Below are 18,512 nucleotides of genomic sequence, written 5' to 3' on the forward strand. Positions count from 1 at the left end.
TATCACTCCTGGTCTACACTAAAAACATACATTGGTATCACTATGTCGCTCAGGGGTGTGAAAAATCCACACCTCTGACTGATGCAGTTACACCGACCTAATCCCCTATGTCTCCCATCAATACAGCTACCATTCTGGCAGAGGCGGATTAACTATGTCGATGGGAGAAGCTCTCCTGCTGGCATAATAGAGTCTTCACTGAAGCCCTCCGGGGTGCTGTTGCACAGCTGCAGTGTTTTAAGTGTAGATTTGCCCTTAAACTCCTGAGTGCCAGATTTTTAAAGGTGTTTAGATGCTGAACAGAGGTATGCCCACATACCTTTAAAAATCTAGCCCTTAGTCTCCCTGAGCCACTCTCTGCCGTGAAATGGAAAAAATAATACTTCCCTACCTCACAGGGGTGTTGTGAGGATAAATAAACTCATTAAAGATTGTGAGGTGCTCAGATACTATAGTAATGGGGGTCATATAGTTATCCTAGTCTAGTTACGATATATAATCCCTCCCCTCCCTATTATCCTCTCTCCTCCCACAAATCTTCTCCTTTCGTTTTAACTTACCCACACTTGCCACTATGTTCTGGTGGAATATATTTCTATTCTTAGAGAAAAACACATGGATGAACACTGATATCTGAATAAATGTTGTGGAAGAGGTACATATTGGTGTTTTTTCTGTGAAACTTCCACAAAAAGTAATCATGCAGTCATTCATTAATAAGACCCAGTTGCTTTATATCACTATGCAGGGTATAGATCACGACATAGAGTATAGAGCTCTATTTGATTCTATAATATGGAGCAGAAGAACTGCCTCTACACAGTCAGATGTTGATTTTACTGCTGCCATTTCTGAGTCGTCGTCCCCCGTCCCCGTCCCGTCCCCCCCCAGGTCCAAAAGCTGCTGCTAATAAATTACAAACACATTTGGTCTCATTAATCATTCTTTGAAATGGCAGAGCAGTCCTTGTTGATTGAAAATAATTATTTAGCTTCTCAAAAGCATTAAACAGCCTGTTTAGATTTTCATTTATATCCCCATTTTGATGGAGTGATGTGGGGGTACATACACAGCCTTTGTCTTAAAAGTAATAATAATAATTAAGGCTTCTTTAACAAAGAGTTACAGAAAGTCATAGTTCAAAGGGAGAAAAAAAGGCAGACAAGGTGAGCAACAGAATAAAGTAGGACACAGAAGACAGCATAAGATTGTGTTGGGTAGGAAGTTTCCTACTGTAGCAAAGGAGAGATAAACACAAAGGAAAATGCAACATTCCCAACATAGCAGTGGACAGGCTTGAAATTTCTGGCTAACATTAAAATCTGAGCAGTGTAATTAATCTGGAATTGAAAGAATACCACAGATGTTTAAAATTATTTTTTTTTCTACTGACTCAGTATCCTGCACATTTACAAATTGTAGGCTGTGGATTAATAGCCCCTGAGGTTCATTGCCCAATGGGCCTCGCTCCAAGCTTTGTATTTGCACTCAGCAAAGCTCATTTGGAGTTAGACTCTTGCCTGAGATCAGGCTGTAAGAAGTTTTAAAAATAAAATCTTCCTGGTCTCACATTGTTCCACAGGCTCTGTGGGATTGGTTTGCTCAAATGAAAAACAAACAAACAAACAAAACAAATAAAATTGCTGGATGAATAAGAGAGGCTGGAAAGCAGCGTCTGGCTTTGGGATAGGAGGGGCTGCAGCAACGTGAGGGTAATTAATAATAGCTGAGATTGGCTTGATTCTTCAGAATCAAAATTGTGATCCTGCCATAGCACCCAGTTGGACTGCTTACTACAAATGCTAAAAGTTAGGAGATGTAAAATATAACACTTTTAACTGGACTTTTTATATGAAGAACTCAACATGCTGTACACGCCTTAATAGAACCTCACACACTACTCTTTTGAGGTAAGGAGGTGTTATTACCCCCATTTGACAGATAAGGGAACTGAGACACAGATAAGGCATGGTGTCTTGTCCCCACTTTCCTCAGAATCAGTGTCATAACTGGGACTAAAATCCAAGAGTGCTGACACCCATTTGTCTGCTCTAGCCTCTGAATCACACTTCTTCCCCATTAAAAGAGAAATCTAATATGGCTCCACTAACACATTGCTTCTTTTATTCTTCAGCCTGATTTTGTATTGGATTTCACAATATAAAAACCTAACTATAAAAGCCAGATAGTTTTGTGATTAAAGCCCTTGGCTAGGATTCAGGAGAAACAGCTTCAATTAATGGATTCTGCCACAGACTTCTTGGGTGAGCTTGGACATGTCACTTACCTAGTCTCTGTGCCTCAGTTCCCCCTCTGTAAAATGGAGATAATAACACTTCATTTCTCCCACACTTTGTCTATTTAGATTGAAAGCTCTTTGGGCAGGGACCATCTCTTAGAGTATATAGTGCCTAGTGCAATGATTTCAGATGGGCCCTCTAGGCACAGCTGTAATACAAATAACAACAAAATAACAATGTGATGGGGCCCATTGTGCTAAGTCCTGTACAAACACAGACTTAAAGGCAGCCTCTGTCCCAGAGAACATACTATCTAAATAAAAGTGGGTTTTGTGGCCGCTATCTACATAATTCTGATGCAAGTGTGAAAACTGTGCCTGTGCCAATGTTTGGAAGTAAAAGGCAGTTTCTTCTCCCAGAGGTAAACATTTGACTGTCTATATCTATTCTCATCCAGTGTCTAACTGCTAGGTCCAGGTGAGGGTTATTTAATACAAATTTTAATGTAACCATGAATAAATGCTTTGCATGGTTATCATATATGTATAGTAGTATATGCTTTTCCCACTCTCCAGTGTCTTCAGATTCTTACATGCAGGATCCATTTTGTGTGTATTCTTAGCACTTGAGGTTTTGTTTTCCAGAGTTCATGTTGCTACTTTGAGATCTCCTTTCTGAGAACTCATACTACTGAAACAGGGTCATGACCTTTCCCTTTCTTTCACCAGCGTACTCACTAAGTATTGCATTAGTACTACACCACATTCATTTCTATTACACTATGTACCTATTCTTAATCAAGCACTTTCTATGCATTACTTTTTTGTTTCAATGTATGCACACGAATGTGAAGAAATATATCAGACAATTATATTTTATATACTCCCCTTGCATAGACCCATTGATTGCTTTGGGAGAAGGAGTCAAACTAAACCTATAACTAGCTAAATCATGGGTCAGCGCCCTCTCTCAGTGAAATCAATGGCAAAATTCTGTTTACTTCAATAACAGCAGGATTGGGCTCAGATTTATTAACCTATGGAAAATATGTGTCTAACCTTTAAAAATATCTACCATGTAAATAAGACAATAAAATGTATTCATAATCTCCACACTGCATCCTAATTCCTTTGGACTCCATTGTGAACTGCTTTATGCACCCATGCAGGGGAGTACGTCCCTTTGTGGGCTCCCCTTGTCTCAGCTTGTGCAGGGAAACAGCATAGCTGTCATGGGGCCATTTGTCCCTTTCCAGCACAAGTGAGTAGGGAGGGAGTAAGTGAGCAGAGGCAGGGAGTGGGAGGAGCCTTGACTCCACCTCCCCCAGCGCATTGGCTAGCATAGCTGAACCAGTGTGGAGGAGGAGGGAATCAGTGTGAGGTATAGGTCTGGTGCAGTTTACTTCCTCCCTTGAAAAAGGGGGAATCAGGGTCCAAATTTCAATTTTCTGATCTACTGGTGTGATTCATGAGTAAGACAAGAATTTTGCATACTAGGCCCTATGTATATTTATACACTACTAAGATGATATGTCTATTAGAATTAGATGATGCCTAGTGAGTAGTTCAGCCTTGGGCCTATCAGGTCTACTAACTGTGAACTATATAAAAAAAAATATCATTACAAGCCTGTAACTTCTGAAGAACCGTACAATAACAGTGCAGGCGCACACAGGATGGAGAAAAAAATGGTGGTAAAATAGCTTGTCTGTCTTCTGTACAACCTTCAGGATGATTTACTGAATGTCAGGTTGTATATATCTTTACGGATTTTATAGAGCAAAACACATTTGCAACTGCTAAAGGCATTGAGGAAGTGGGAGTATACAGTGAAGCAGTATTGACTCAATTAATGTGCTCTTTCATTATTAACTTGTATTACCATGTGTGTTTTATTATCAATTATATTTATTATTATTATTGTTATGTTTGTTTGGGCCTGATTCTGTACTCATTGTTCAGGAAAAAACATGTAATGGCTGTTTTTCCTGAGTAGGGAATTTTCCCCTTTTGTCTGTTGGTTTTGTCTGCTTTTGTTCATGCAATTAATAATTTGTCACTATACTGATTGCAATTATTTTATATTGGAAAATAATAAAGTGCAAATTAAAAAATCAAAAAGACTTCACTTTCAAGACTTCATTTTCAGGAGAGAGTGAAAAATCCCTACAACGTCAATAGAAAGTATTTTGACAATGCTCTTTTATATTTAACAAGAGCCAAAAAAATGTTGTGGGATGAAACTAAAGTGCATTTAGACCGTTTTATTTTCAGCATATTGTTTGGTGCTAAGACAGAATGTAAAATCCAAAGATAACTTAAGTTCCTGTTCCCATTTAGATTTCATCGTTTGTTAGAAATCTCCTAGGTGATTAAACTAATGCTCTGTAAAAGAATGAAACAGTCCTGCAGATCTCTTCTCCATACAGTGAATAACTTGCTCAGTTAAATACTATTGGACTTTTACCAAATTAAAATCCTAGGATTTTTTGTATGTAATATATTGTATCTGTGAAAACTGAGCAAAATTTTGTGTGCCTCTCAAACTCAATTCCTTCTGTAATTAATAAAAAAATATTTTAGGACATTTCTGTTAGTGTCCTCTCTGACAAATTTAATAACTTGATTTTACTAAAAGAAAAAAACGCCTATATTTCAAGGCTTGTGGTAACACTGGGATACATCATGAAATTATAAAGAGAATCACACAGTCCATAATTCTTTGTTGGGGGAAGATAAATTCAGTCTAGTAACTTAACTTTTACTGTTTCAGGTGAAACACTTTATTATTATTTAATATTTATATTGCAGTAGCTGCTTACATTGCAGTAGAGCCTCGAGGCCCTGATCAGGAGGATCAAGACTCCAGTGGGATAGGCAATGTACTTATCATTACATATAGAGATATGGTCCATTCCAATACATATAGAGATTTGATCCACTCCACTATAAGGAGGAGAGAAAAAATTATTCTCTGTAACCTCTCAGGATAGGACAAGAAGCAGTGGGCTTAAATTGTAGCAAGGGCGGTTTAGGTTGGACATTAGGAAAAACTTTCTAACTGTCAGGGTAGTTAATCCGGAAAAGCTAATTTTAAGGTTGAATGCTTGAATATTTGCTAAATTTTAGCAGTATAGTCACAATGGGGTGATACCCCACTCAATTCCCATGCAGTAACCCCCCTGAGGGAATTAAGGACCAGTGCTTGGTCCTTTAGAGAGCTAGTTGACTTGAGTTGGGGAATTTTTTTGCCTAAGTTCAGTAGACCTATGCCAGGCTGAGAAGACAGCCATGCTTTCTAGTAAACTATGTTGATGCTTTTTCCTATGGGAATATTACAGAATGCATGGGACTTTGTCAGAAATATCTAACTTTTAAGACGTTCCTTTCATGAGATTTGATCTTGAGGACTACAAGGCTGTTTGGGGGATGGACAATGGGGGAAAAGGACTGGTCTGTATGGAAGAGGGAGCAGAGCCTCAGAAATTCAGCAAATGAAGCTCTTCTTGGCCTCTTGGGGGCAATTAGAATCACCTGGCGCTTGTCTCGCTGTGCTTTATTTAATATCTCTCCGCACAGTGGGTGGAGCTGTGGAGCACATAAGAAAACTGCTGTTCAGGGGACTGAGAAACCTCCTGATTCCAGGTTATTGGGTCGAGGTATTTGCTCTCCTGTGAGCAGGAAGTGGTTGGACTGAGGTGCAAACAGTTCATGGAAGGACTGTCCACAGCTCCAAGATGTTGATGTGAAGCCTCTATTCCCATGATGAGCATTGTTCCTGGTGCACATCTCCATTCCAGGAGACTGGCATTGGCTGATAGATTAAGTTAGGGCAAATCCTGAAGGAGGCACTCTTTCAGGGGATGACATTTTGACATCCACTAGGTTAAGGAATTTGATCTTTAAGGCAATGAAGACTTGGGAGCTGAGGCTTTCTCTGCTCATCTGATAAGATGACAGTATAAGTTGATGAAGAACCCAAACATGAAAAAGTGATCAGCTAAAAATAGCAGTATGCCCCAGATGGTATATGCCCAAGAATTTTGAATGAATTTAAGAATGAAGTGGCGGCTAGTAAAAAAAAATGCAATCTCTTATTAAAGTCAGCTACTATAGCAAAGGGTTGAAGGGTAGCAAATATAAAGATATAGCAGTGATTGGGGGAATTACAGACGAGTAAGCTTTATTTCTGCCCTTAGCAATTTGGTTGAAATAATAATTAAAAACAGAATTACAAAAGACCTAGATGATCATGATACATTAGGGATATAATCAGCATAGCTTTTGCAAAGGAAAATTGTGCCTTGCTAACCTATTCAAATCTTTGAATGTGTCTATAAAATAGTGGGCAAATGGGAATCAGGTGATATAATTTATTCAGACATATGTATGCCTTTGACAAAGTCTCTCTCAAGAGGCTACTAAAGAAACTAAGTAGTTATGGTGTGAGAAGTAAAGTATCATCATGCAGAAACTGGGTAAGAGACACAAAACAATGAGTAGAAGAAAATGGTCAATTTTCATCATGGCAGAAGTTTAACTATGGGATGCTTCAAAGACTGGTGTGGGGTAGTATATTTATTAATAATCTGGAAAAGGGGGTGAGCAGTGAGTTAGTCGAGACTGGAGAAGACCATGAGGAACTTCAGCAGGACTTAATCAAGCTTGGCATACGGCCAACAGGATGACAGATGAAATTCAGTGTTGCCGAAAAGAAAGTAATACATATTGGAAGAAATCATTTGAACTCTTTGTACATTTTATTGGATTCTAAGTTAATTGTATATATTCAGGGAAAAGACCGGGGCATCACTCTTCACAATGCAAGGAAGACCTCTGCTCAGTGTGTAATGGTGGTCAAAAAAGCAAACAAAATGCTGGGAGGGCAGGCTTAGAACCAAGGAAGGTTGGTTGTCTGGATTCCACGCCACTGTCCTGACCACTGGAACATGCTGTCTGTCTACCAAGATTATTTGATTAAGGGCTTTAAGTATTAGGAACCTTGAGTCTGTTCTAGTTGTAAGGATGTTGAGTGGTGAACAGAGCTAGAAACTTGTACCTAGGCAGAATACAGTTTGAATACTTGCATTTTATGCTATTAGTTGTCCATCAGCTCTACTTCAAGTGTGTCGTTTTGTGCTTAGCTCCTTTGTTATACCGCTACCCTGAAGTTGGAAGGGAAAGAAATTCTGGAGCAGTTAGACCATAACATTTTTTAATCTCATTTCCTCCCTTTTACTTACAATTTAAAAAATTCAAATTGATGGGCTTCTGAGGCATGCTGGGTGTTAAGTGCTTGAAGAAACAGCTGGGGAGCAATATACTCAATTCAATAAGAGGTGATATCGCAAACTCTTACATACCCAGGGTACCAGGTATTAATCTCTTGGTAACTGCTTTCACATTTGAACTGTCTGTCTCCTTTGTGAGATCCAGTAATCTTTGCTTTTTCTCCTTTTCTAGGACTAATTTTCCAAATCATTAATTTTCAGTGGCCAGACTTCAATTAGCTTAATCAGGCATTGATTAGACTTCTCAACTCCCTGACATTTATTTTCCACCTTGCCTATATGGTTCCTTGACTCCATTACCCGATTGTTCACTTATTGCGTACCAGGATTATTATTCTCCATTAAGATTACCTGATGAGAGGTCTCTTTAGCCATCCAGCTAGCCATTTCCATTAGCGATGCTGTCATTTCTCAGTGAGGGCCAGATTCTACCATCCTTACACTGAATAGTGTAATAGTTTCTTCTCAGTACTGCCATTGGTATCAGTAGACTGCTCACAGAGATAGGTATGATTTACCATGAGAAATGGTAGCAGACTGACCCAAAGGAAAAAGTTCTTGACTTGGTACACTCTTTGTAACCATTGCTTTAAAACTAGTGAGCCTTAGAAAACTCACCGCATAAGCAGACAACTGTCATTTTTCATAATTCACAACATCTCTTCAGTTTTCATTGTTATTTTCAGCTGTTTTTCTCAGTTTCAAGATCTACACTATTAAAATCTTCAACACAAATCTTCAATGTAATACATTTTCATAAACAGTACTCCCACTTTCCAAGGGAAATTCAGTAATTGATACAATTTCACAATGCGCTGCTTTTGCTGCCCTCATCTCTTGAAGACATCTAACTCCCTTCCTTTCAGGATTTCACAGGTATCATATGTGCTACAATAGCTGAATCTTAGCTCTGAAGTGTAAATAATTTGATTTCTGCTTAATAATAGTTCCAAAAGTCCAGAGTTAGCACAGATTAACGGTAAAAAATAGTTCCAATAAATGATTTGCCTAACTGTATAGAGGACATGGTGTGATGTCCAGAAAAATGAACTGGAATCAGGACTCCTGGGTTCTAGTTTTCTCTCTGTCACTATGGGGCAAAGGGAAAGTAAAAACAAAACCAGATCTCTGTGTTCTTCAGTTTTCCGATTTATAAAAAGAGAATAAAATAGTGCTTTGATCTTTGAGCCCTTTGGATAAGCTCCTCATATAAAAAAGTATTATTGTGATATACCTTTATGTATTTCATTATATATTTGTAGCATAATATATAATCATATACCAATACAGGTACATACATATGCCTATTTATTTAAATCATAAAAGATCTTTCTACAGATTTGCATTTCCACCTTTTTCCTTCAAATTGTGACCATTAGCTTCAGCCCTTTACCTTCTCATTTTTAATTAGGCAAATTTAATTTTTTTCTAGCGCTTTTTGACAGTTCTTTTCCTCCTTACTGACTATGGAGAATGGTGATTGCATTCAGTTCACTATTGCTATTATGTTCACTTCCTCTGCCCTTATTCCCCTTTTTAAAGAGTCAGTTGTAACTCAGTCATGGATTTAGACATACATATTTAGACATAAACTCAGCCATAGACAGTGGTGGGGAAGGTCTTCTAACTGAGTTCCTTAAGTATACAAGGTGTCATCATTACATTCCCACCACCGCTGCCAAAAAAAAAAAAAAAAGTTCTCTTACACAAATTTCTTTTTTTCTTCCTGGACTTTGGAAGAAATGAAAGCCTGCAGCAAAGCCAAGCAACTAAATGACCACAACTAGCCTGTAGAAGACTACCTGATTGACTACACTGCCTGATTGGTGGGAAGAGTCAGCAGACCAGCTCTTAAGCATAGTAGTGGCAGTTTGGTGGCTGCTCAAAACATTTGCCCATGGTTATGATAGTACCTCTGGCTGCTTGTTCTCAGCCTTACTCCTCCCTTGTTCTAGTTTTGGACCCAGTCTTGCTCCTGTCTTGGTTCACTCCAGGTAACCTAGCTCTGACTCTTGGCTCCAATTTCTGACTTCTGGATCCAACCACTGGGGCATGACCGCCCACATCCTGGTCTCAGACAGTTACATACATCTATCTATCTAATGTCATCTGTCCCTCCCTCTTGACTCACTGCCTCTTCAGCAAATAATTATGACTGTGTCTAAAACTGTTTTTATCTAGACACTATGGTCTCTCTGTGGAATGAAAAAGGCCTTTGAAAATAGCTGACAGTTCATTCTGGCAATTAGTAACTTTCACTTATGATGTTCAGAATTTCAAGGGACATTAACACACAAATATCACAATGAGCAAGCTCTGAGTCTCCTCTCTTTCAGTTTTGATCAGTATTGTCCACGGAGTTCTGAGCATACTGGGGCGACAACTTGTGTGTTGGATCCATGACCTTCTGGGGTAATGAAGGTCTACACAGATTCACTGGCATCCTTGTAGGTTGAGATGCTTAGGCCATGTCTACACTACAAATTTATGTTGACACAAGTTACGTTGGCATAAAGCTGCTGTAGTTAGTACATCATTTGTATGTATGTTTACGTGGCTTCTTGTGTTGGTGGTGTGTGTGTATTCACCAAAAGAGCTTGTGATGATGCACAGTGCAGTGCACCACTGGTAGGAATCCCAGTGTGCAACTCGCTACCGTCGAGCGCACTGTCTTTTGGGAAATTTTTGCAACGCACGGTGGGAAAGAAATGAATCTCACGGGGTGAATGGAGCAGGGGGTCAACTTCTCAGTGTGCAACTGTTTCCATCCCATAACATTATCTATATCCCATAATATTCATGCCTTTTAAAAAAAATCCCACAAAACGGTGCTCCTTGCTGACTACCATCTCTGTCAGAAGCATGGGGCCTACACAGTCTTCACAATTGTCATGAGCATTGCAAGCACAGGGTGCATGATCCTGCCGTATTTGTGGAACTGCAAGAAGAACTGCATCAGTGGGTAACATGACTATTTCTGTGTGATATAGCAAGGACCCCAGGTTGTTGGCATTCACAGAGCAGTTGCAGGTAATGGAGCGCTACTTCTGGGCCTGAGAAATGAGCACTGACTGGTGGGATCACATTGTAATGAACTCTTGGGATGATAAGCAGTGGCTGCAGAACTTTTGGATGCACAAGGCAACATTCCTGCATCTGTGCACCAAGCTTGTCCCAGCCCTCCAGCCCAGGGACACCAAAACAAGAGCTGCACTGTCAGCAGAAAAGTGAGTGGCAATTGCATTGTGGAAATTGCCAGACAGTTGGGAATCAATGTGGAGTCAGGAAATCCACTGTGGGGACCAATGTCATGCCAGTGTGCAGGGCCATTAATTGCCTTCTGCTTCGCAGGACTGTGACTCTGGGCACTGTGAAGGCCATTGCGGGTGGGTGTGCAGCAATGGAGTTCCCAAACTGCAGTGGGGTGATAAATGGCACACGTATCCCTATTTTGGCAGCTGAGCACCTTGCCACAGACTACATCAACACAAAGGCTACTTTTCTATGGTAATGCAAGCATTAGTGGATCACCGTGGCCACTTCACTGACATCAGTGTCGGCTGGTCATGGAGCTCGCATCTTTAGAACATGGGACTATGCAGAAAGCGGGAAGCAGGGACTTTCTTTCGTGACCAGTGGATTCCCATTGGGAATGTTGAAATGCCAATAGTAATCCTGGTGACCCAGTATACACATTGCTCCCCTAGCTTATGGAGCCGTACGCCCATCACTTCGACAGCACCAAGGAACGATTCAGCTACCAGCTCAGCGGGTCCAGAATGACAGTTGAATGTGCTTTTGGTCGATTGAAGGGATACTGGCATGGTTTACAAACCAGCTTGGATCTCAGTGAGAAAAGTATCCCACCGGTTATAGCTGCCTGCTGTATCCTGCGTAATATCTGCAAAGCAAAGGGGGAAACTTTTCCACTGGGATGGAAGGCAGAGGTGGAGCAGCTGTCTCCTGAATTTGAACAGCCAGATCCAAGGACTATCAGAAGAGCTGATTGTGGCGCTATGGCTCAGGGAGGCTGTAATGGCTGACTCATTAACAGTGAGCCACAGTAATGCGTTTTCTTGTACTGTGCTTTACTTGGCCCTGTGCTTTTGTGGTCTGTTAGGAATTGTGTGGGGATTGCTGTACATGTAAGAATATAATGCTATCAATGTATTTATTAAGTTTGTTTGTGGCTTATCCTGTGAATTGTGTCAGACTGTCAGTAACAACTAATTGGTGGCTTTCAGACCTGCTAAGCATTTGGTAGCAGATGTTGCAAACTAATAAAGATGAATTATGTTTCAAATAATAGACATTTATTTTGTAGTAGAATTCACTGGAAAAAAAAACAAGGAAAAAAAAAAAGGAAACCATAACATTTTAAAACTTAATAAAGTTAATAAATTAAGAGAACATAACTTATGAAGGGGAAATAAACATTCATGTCAATTTCAGTTACACCTACACCATCTGTGGCTTTCACAAATCAGTGTGTGTGAAGCTGCGATTGTCTTTAAGCTCTCCCCGGGCTCCTGATGCCACGTGGCATATTGAGGCGTGTATAGGAAGGTCCCAGTATTGAGTTTTCAATGGGCTGCAGAGGGAGGCAAGCCCAGGATTTTTGAGCCTGAAGGTACACCAGAGTCTGCAGCATCTCTGTTTGCTGCCTGAGCAGCCCCATTATGTGCTGTGTGTCTCCCTCTCCTTTTCCTGTGACTTTCTCCTCTGCACTCTTTCCTTCTTCAGGCCATCTGCAATATTCAGCTTCCAGGCCTTGTGCTCATGGTCCAATGCAGCGCTGGCTTGCAGAGTCTCATTGAGCATGACATCCCAAGACTTCTTCTTTCTCCTTCTTGTTTGGCTCAGGCATTCCGAAGGTGCGGAGGAGAACCTCAGGCTGCAGATAAAACACACGGAGGTACAATTGTCAATAGAGAAAACAAAACTTAAGATGCAGAGCTCACTCTCCAGGCTCCCCTAAAATTTTAAGCACTACCTTCTCACTTCTGCTTGGGATTGCTTGTGCACAATGCCCGTCACAGCATTAGTCGTGGTGAGTGTGGTGGGGATGAGGAAATTGCTCAGTTGCATGATTCTAGTAGTGTAGGGCAATGGCCCTGAGTACTGGCCCTGTTTTCCACGGGCAGTGGTGATTTTAGCTGATATCTCACTCCTGAGGGTAACAAGGGTGAAGAGAGCACAGCTGCTGATGGCGTCCCCAAGCTGCCCAGATCCGTATGCTGCCGGTCTGCTCTCTTCCAGCTCTGTCACCCAAATGAGCTGATTCCCTCTCTTTTAATTGCTCCATCTGATGGAACATTTGCTGCAGGTATGGCAGGGCGGGCTGGTTGGGCCCAAAATAATCCCTTTACTCCTTGTTGCCCAGGGTGGGGTTGCTACATCCCTTCACAGGGGGGCTGTCCTTGTCATGGGAAATGTATGTACATAATTACCTGAGCTTCCTTCCCCTGCATCAGCCTTGCCTGTGCGCAACTAGTGGAACTGGCTGCACTTCAGTGGAATCAAAACCAGGTCCTCCTGGCTTACTGTGCAGCTCTCATTGCTAGTCACCTCTCCCCCATCCTCTTTCTCCTCTTCCTCGTCCATCTCCTCCACCTTATTGCTCACGGCTGAGGCCTGTGACTCGGGCTCCTGGGAGGTATCAATGGTGTTGTGAGTGGTGGCAGTGGTGGGGTCTTCACCGAGTATGGCGTGCAACTTGTAAAAGCAGCAGGTCTTAGGCTCGATTGCTGACCTCCCTGGCATGCCTGCCACAGCTGTTTGGCTTTCATGTGGCAATGCTGGTGGCAATTGCTGGTGGCTGGTGGCAATTGCTGGTGGCAATGCATCCCTCCCCTACATCCCCCACGCAGTCTGCTAGTCAATATCCATGTTTCTGTGGCTGGTTTGAAGCCATGCCCAGGCTCAGGAGATCCAATCTCTCTTGACTCCTCCAGGCTGGAGTGCTTCTGGAGCTGTAGCTGGCATGGTCAGCTGGCAGCTGCACACAACAATGTAGAGCTGCTAGGTGTCCTTGCAAAGCTTTTTGCAAAGGCAATGAGGAAAAGGAGTTTCAAAAATTCATGAGGCTTTAAAACAGGGGAGGGGGTCTACATGACCACTGGGTAGTGGAGTTCACAATGGTGACCAGAGCGGTCAGTATGGGGGCATTGTGGGACAGCTGTTGGAAGACTGTTAGGGTTGACATAGGTAATGCACTGTCCACCGATGTGCTGCTTCAACTTCTATACATTGACCTTGGCTCAATGCCTCTTAGGGAGGTAGTGTTACTATGTCGGTATAATGGGCCACTTACATTGGTGGGAGACAAATTTAAGTGTAGACACATGCACAACTAGGTCGACGCAAGGCAGCTTACGTAGACATCTCTCTGTATTGCAGACAAGGCCTTAGACTGCTAATAGCTCTGTAGGCATGGATGCTGGGGAAAGGTGCTAGTAATCCTTGAGGAAACTATTGTGAGGTTTACTTTGCTCAGGAATCTACAGGGAACAATAGCAGGAGTCCATTTGAAAACTGAAGCTAGGGTGGCAGCTTGATTATTGAATGAAATTTCTCACAGAGGGTAGGTTACATTGCAGAGTTGACAGCTCAGAGCTTCTAGGTGAAACTCATGTTATTGGTTTTAATGAGACCTGCTCAGAAAACAGACCAAATTTCAGGAAAGTTCCCACACCATTTCATTTCAATTTTTCATCAAAACATTGTTTCTGCCTAACTCTTCAGAGCAGCTCTAAACTGAAACAGTTTGAAACCCATTTCCTGAGAAAGTATCGCTCACACCGTGAGGTAATAGCAAAGCTGTAGCCAATGGAGGCACTCATTTTAAAAGAAAGAGGCTGGTTGTCAGAGCTTTTTCTATGAAGACTCCTTATCTTTGGAACTTGGCTTCCCCAGCTCGTCTACAGGCGTTTGTGGAAAGGTTGGGTTGATGGATTGAGAAGCAGATATTTGTGTTTGTGGGCGTGTACACATGGGGGGAGGCTTATATGGCAATTCAATTAATAGATTAATGGTTAGAATTTTTGTAATCAATGTTGTTGTTTTAAATACCCAGGGTCTGATTCTTAATGGTGCCAAACACTTCAAACTTCAGTTGACTTCATTGGAAACTGGGGACCGTGCTCAACACATTTACAAACCAGGCCCCAAGAGTCTGAGATTAATGCTATACAATCTAAATATATACACAACATAAATAATACAGTTCCAACCTTCCATTGGCTGGAAAAAGGTGGAACGTATCCCCTTTTCAAACTGCACACCAGTATATAAAGTGTCTTATTCCACAGGGTTTTAACTTTCTGCCTCCACAGTACTCATAATTTTTTGTTGTCTTTGTTCACAAACAAACAAATAGAAGTCAGTGGAAGTATGAGACTCTCATAATCCTCAGATTATTGACATAATAGATTGTAGGGGCCCATGGGGCTGTACTATCTATTGTGTCAATAGGGTTTGTGTATTAAAATGTAACGGTTTGTATAATTTATCTACTCTAGCGCCCATCTGAAAAATTCTTAGACACATGAGTTACTTTGCACATAGGAGGAGTCCCACTGAATTCAATAGCACAACTTGCATGTGTGAGAGTGTACAAGATTGGAGCCTTAGCATGCATTGACTTGCATACTTGCAGATAAATGAGATGTTTAGTTTTTCTCAATATTTGCAGGCTCATTCTATATGTGCACTGTTTTAAAGATACAGTTATGATAAATCAGGTATGGTAACTACAGGTGACTCATAATGAGCATGCGGTGTGCCAAAAAGGTGCCATCTATGATGATGACGATGATAAAGAAAGCTGCAGCTACCACCATGTGGAGGATGCTTTGCATGAAGACATCAGTGTAGACAGAATATTAATAGCAGTCTTCACCATTTGTTTGATCACTCTGATTCTGAATGACGGATGTTGGGTTTCTGATTTGCTCGTATCAGTGTACCCTTTGCTACTGTGCCATTAATAAAACATTGTGAAGCGTTGACCTGAACTTTGTATTTTTGTTGTTTTGTCCTGCAAATTAATAAACTGCCTTACAACTAGGGACTCATTTTTTTTTTACCTTCAGATGCGCCTACACAGCTGAACTTCTACTGAAGTCAAAGGGCTAGGCCTGAAATGCCTAGGTCTGAAGTGGTTGCTCAGAGGAGCAGTGGGGAATAATCTACCATGCTGCAAGCTAGGGCTGCGTGGGTCTCAGCTCTGAGTCCCCCACAGAGTTAAGACTCTGCTCTGCTCCTGCACCCCACTACGGAGTGATTAGGGCAGGAAGCGGGTAGAATCATGGCTCTGTCACCACTTATGCTCTAGCAACTGGAACTGGCTGGGCATGAGGATAGAAGTGAGCTGTGCCCTTATCAAAACTGTCAAAAAGTTATTATTCTCTCCCTGCCCTGACCAAGAAAAGAGCAGGGGAGGGACTGCGACATAATCACAGTTCCTTCTCAGTGCTCCTCCCATCGAAGCACAGGTACATGCCGATCCTAAAGGCTCAGTCTAGCCCCAAAGGAGTTGAACATATGGGTTTAAGTGCAGAATTTGATCCTTAAATATTCCGTTGTTTCAAAACACACAAAATTTGACTCAAAACAAAACCCTGGACACACTTTCTGCATCGCCTCCTCCCTACACTTTATGCAGTAGTTTGAATACAAACTTTATGGCTCAGGCCCATCTCTCTCTAAAGTAAGAGCCGTACAATTTTCATTTTCATATATAATGGCTCACATTTTGCCTCTCTCTGAAAAATGATAAATTTTAGGCTTATAACTATGAGCATTAATGCTGTGAATTAGAAATTACTGCATACCTCATTAACTGCTTCAACTTACGTGATAATTAGAAATGAGAAGACATATTTTTCTTACTAAAAATGAGAATGGATATGATACATTTTGCCAGGACCTGAGTGGAAAGAATAATTTATTGCACTAAGATGATGTACAATAGAATTATATATTATATAATATCTATATCTATATCTATCTATCTATCTATCTATCTATCTATATTTAGAGAGAAAGAGAGAGAGAGAGAGAATATGTTATGGTGTGGTATAATGGTTTTTCAGCATGAGTTGGGATAACTACATTACTACTGACTGAATTATTGCAGGTCATCCCAGATAAGTCTCAATATAACTTCTGTGCCACATCACACCACCTTGCATTTTGAATGGGCTACCTGTGTTATGCCAATAGAAAAACTATTTTAGAAATTAGTTCGAGAGCTTGAAAAACTATATCAGGGTAATTTCTTTTTCTCTCTGCCTGTAAACCCAAATGCATTTGTTACCATGAGTCTATCTGTACAGGTCTTAGAGGGAACCATGAAAACCTCTGAAAATTACCTAAAAGCATCAGGAGTTTGATATGTTAGGAAATGGAGAGCTCCCATTTCTGGTGGCAGACCTCCCCGTTTTATGCCATGCAGGGCAGCAAGGTAGCAGGTTTTAAATACGTGACATTTTTATGAATATAAAATCTGTCACTCATTCAGTACAGTATTTGCCCATGTTGGTTGTTAGGTAGGTGCAATTCTGGGAGGAGGAGAAGAATGGTTTTTTTTAACTGGTACCTTTTTGAAACTCCTTATGGCTCTGGAACGTTAGAATAAGTTCCATAGCGCTGGATTAGAGGGCCAAGAGAAAAGGTAAGCAGAGGTCAAAGGTGCACGATAATTTATTACATTATACAACTATCAGCCATTATGCCACACCATGTGTTCAAGATGGGATTATTTTATAGGTTGGGTATATATGAAAAATACTACATTTGGGGTGAGAAGGAAGAAATGTTTTTCTGGAAGATTGGCTTAAAAAAAACCTGGTTGCTGTTAGATACTACTCAGTTATTCAATGTTCAAATAACTCTGAAGGAGATGGGATGGAAGGAGTATTAGTGGGCAGATAATGCAGTCAAAGGGAGCGATGAATACACATATCATATGACTCTCCAATTTACCAGTTGCCCCTCCAGTTCATCACATGTGTAAGCAGGGTCTGAATGAGCTCTCTCCTGACATCTAGTGATGAGCTGGGAAAAAAAAAGATTTCAGGAACTGACCTTGTTTGCATAGACATGCCTACTCCGCCTAGGTGCACAGCATGATGGAGTGTGGTGCTCAAATGATCACTTTGGCTGGTATTGAATTGCAAGTCACTTTGGTCTTGGCTGCCGGGATGATGGAAAGTTGTTGTCCTTGTTGTGTAAGTGAGGGAAGCAGAATTGTGCTTGGCATGCCTTGACTGAGGGTGGTCATCCTCAGCTGAACTGCACTTGCTAAGCAGAGGGTAGGGGTGTCACAGGCCAGTGGAGAAAGAGTGGGTGAGGACAGGTACTTGTACCTGGTGGTGTGGGTGCTTCCTAAAGAATCCTAGATGCTCTTTGACCCTTTTCCTCTCCCCTGTTTAATGACTCAGTAGGGCATCTTTTGCATTGTTATGAAATTACTAGAGTTGGAACTACTGATAACTAGGTCTAAGTGCTGAGCCTTAGGTCTGCTGTGGGGGCTGTGTCTCCAGTGGCAGAGACTGCTTAGCCTGCCCTAGTAGTAAGGTCTCCCCCACTAATGGTTGAAATCACTGAGAGCTGTGTTAAGTGGTGGGCCCTCAAGACACTGCAGGGATGGCAGTAGAAGGATGCAGTGGCCAATAGTCCAGTGGTGCAGTAGCAGAGTGAATGATAACGCAGCGGCCAGCAATGGAGTGAACAACGGAGCAGTGGTGGCAGCAATAGAGAGTGAGCAGCGCAGCAGCAGCCGCTGAGTCATTGTTCGCACTGGTGACGGAACTGGGGGGGGCCAAGGGGACCATGCCCCCCACTTTTTAATGGAAGAAACATATGCACTCTCTGTGGGGTATTTAAGTATTAATTCCCCTGTCACTTTGGCTGTGCCCCTCCCCCCCACTTCTACAAGGGCCACTGTCCCACCTCACTTTAAAAGCTGGCTGGGAAGG

This window comes from Emydura macquarii, unplaced genomic scaffold (genome assembly GCF_026122565.2).
Source record: "Emydura macquarii macquarii isolate MOO-44397 ecotype Brisbane River unplaced genomic scaffold, CSIRO-AGI_Emac_v2 contig_705, whole genome shotgun sequence".
Classification (NCBI taxonomy): Eukaryota; Metazoa; Chordata; order Testudines; family Chelidae; genus Emydura; species Emydura macquarii.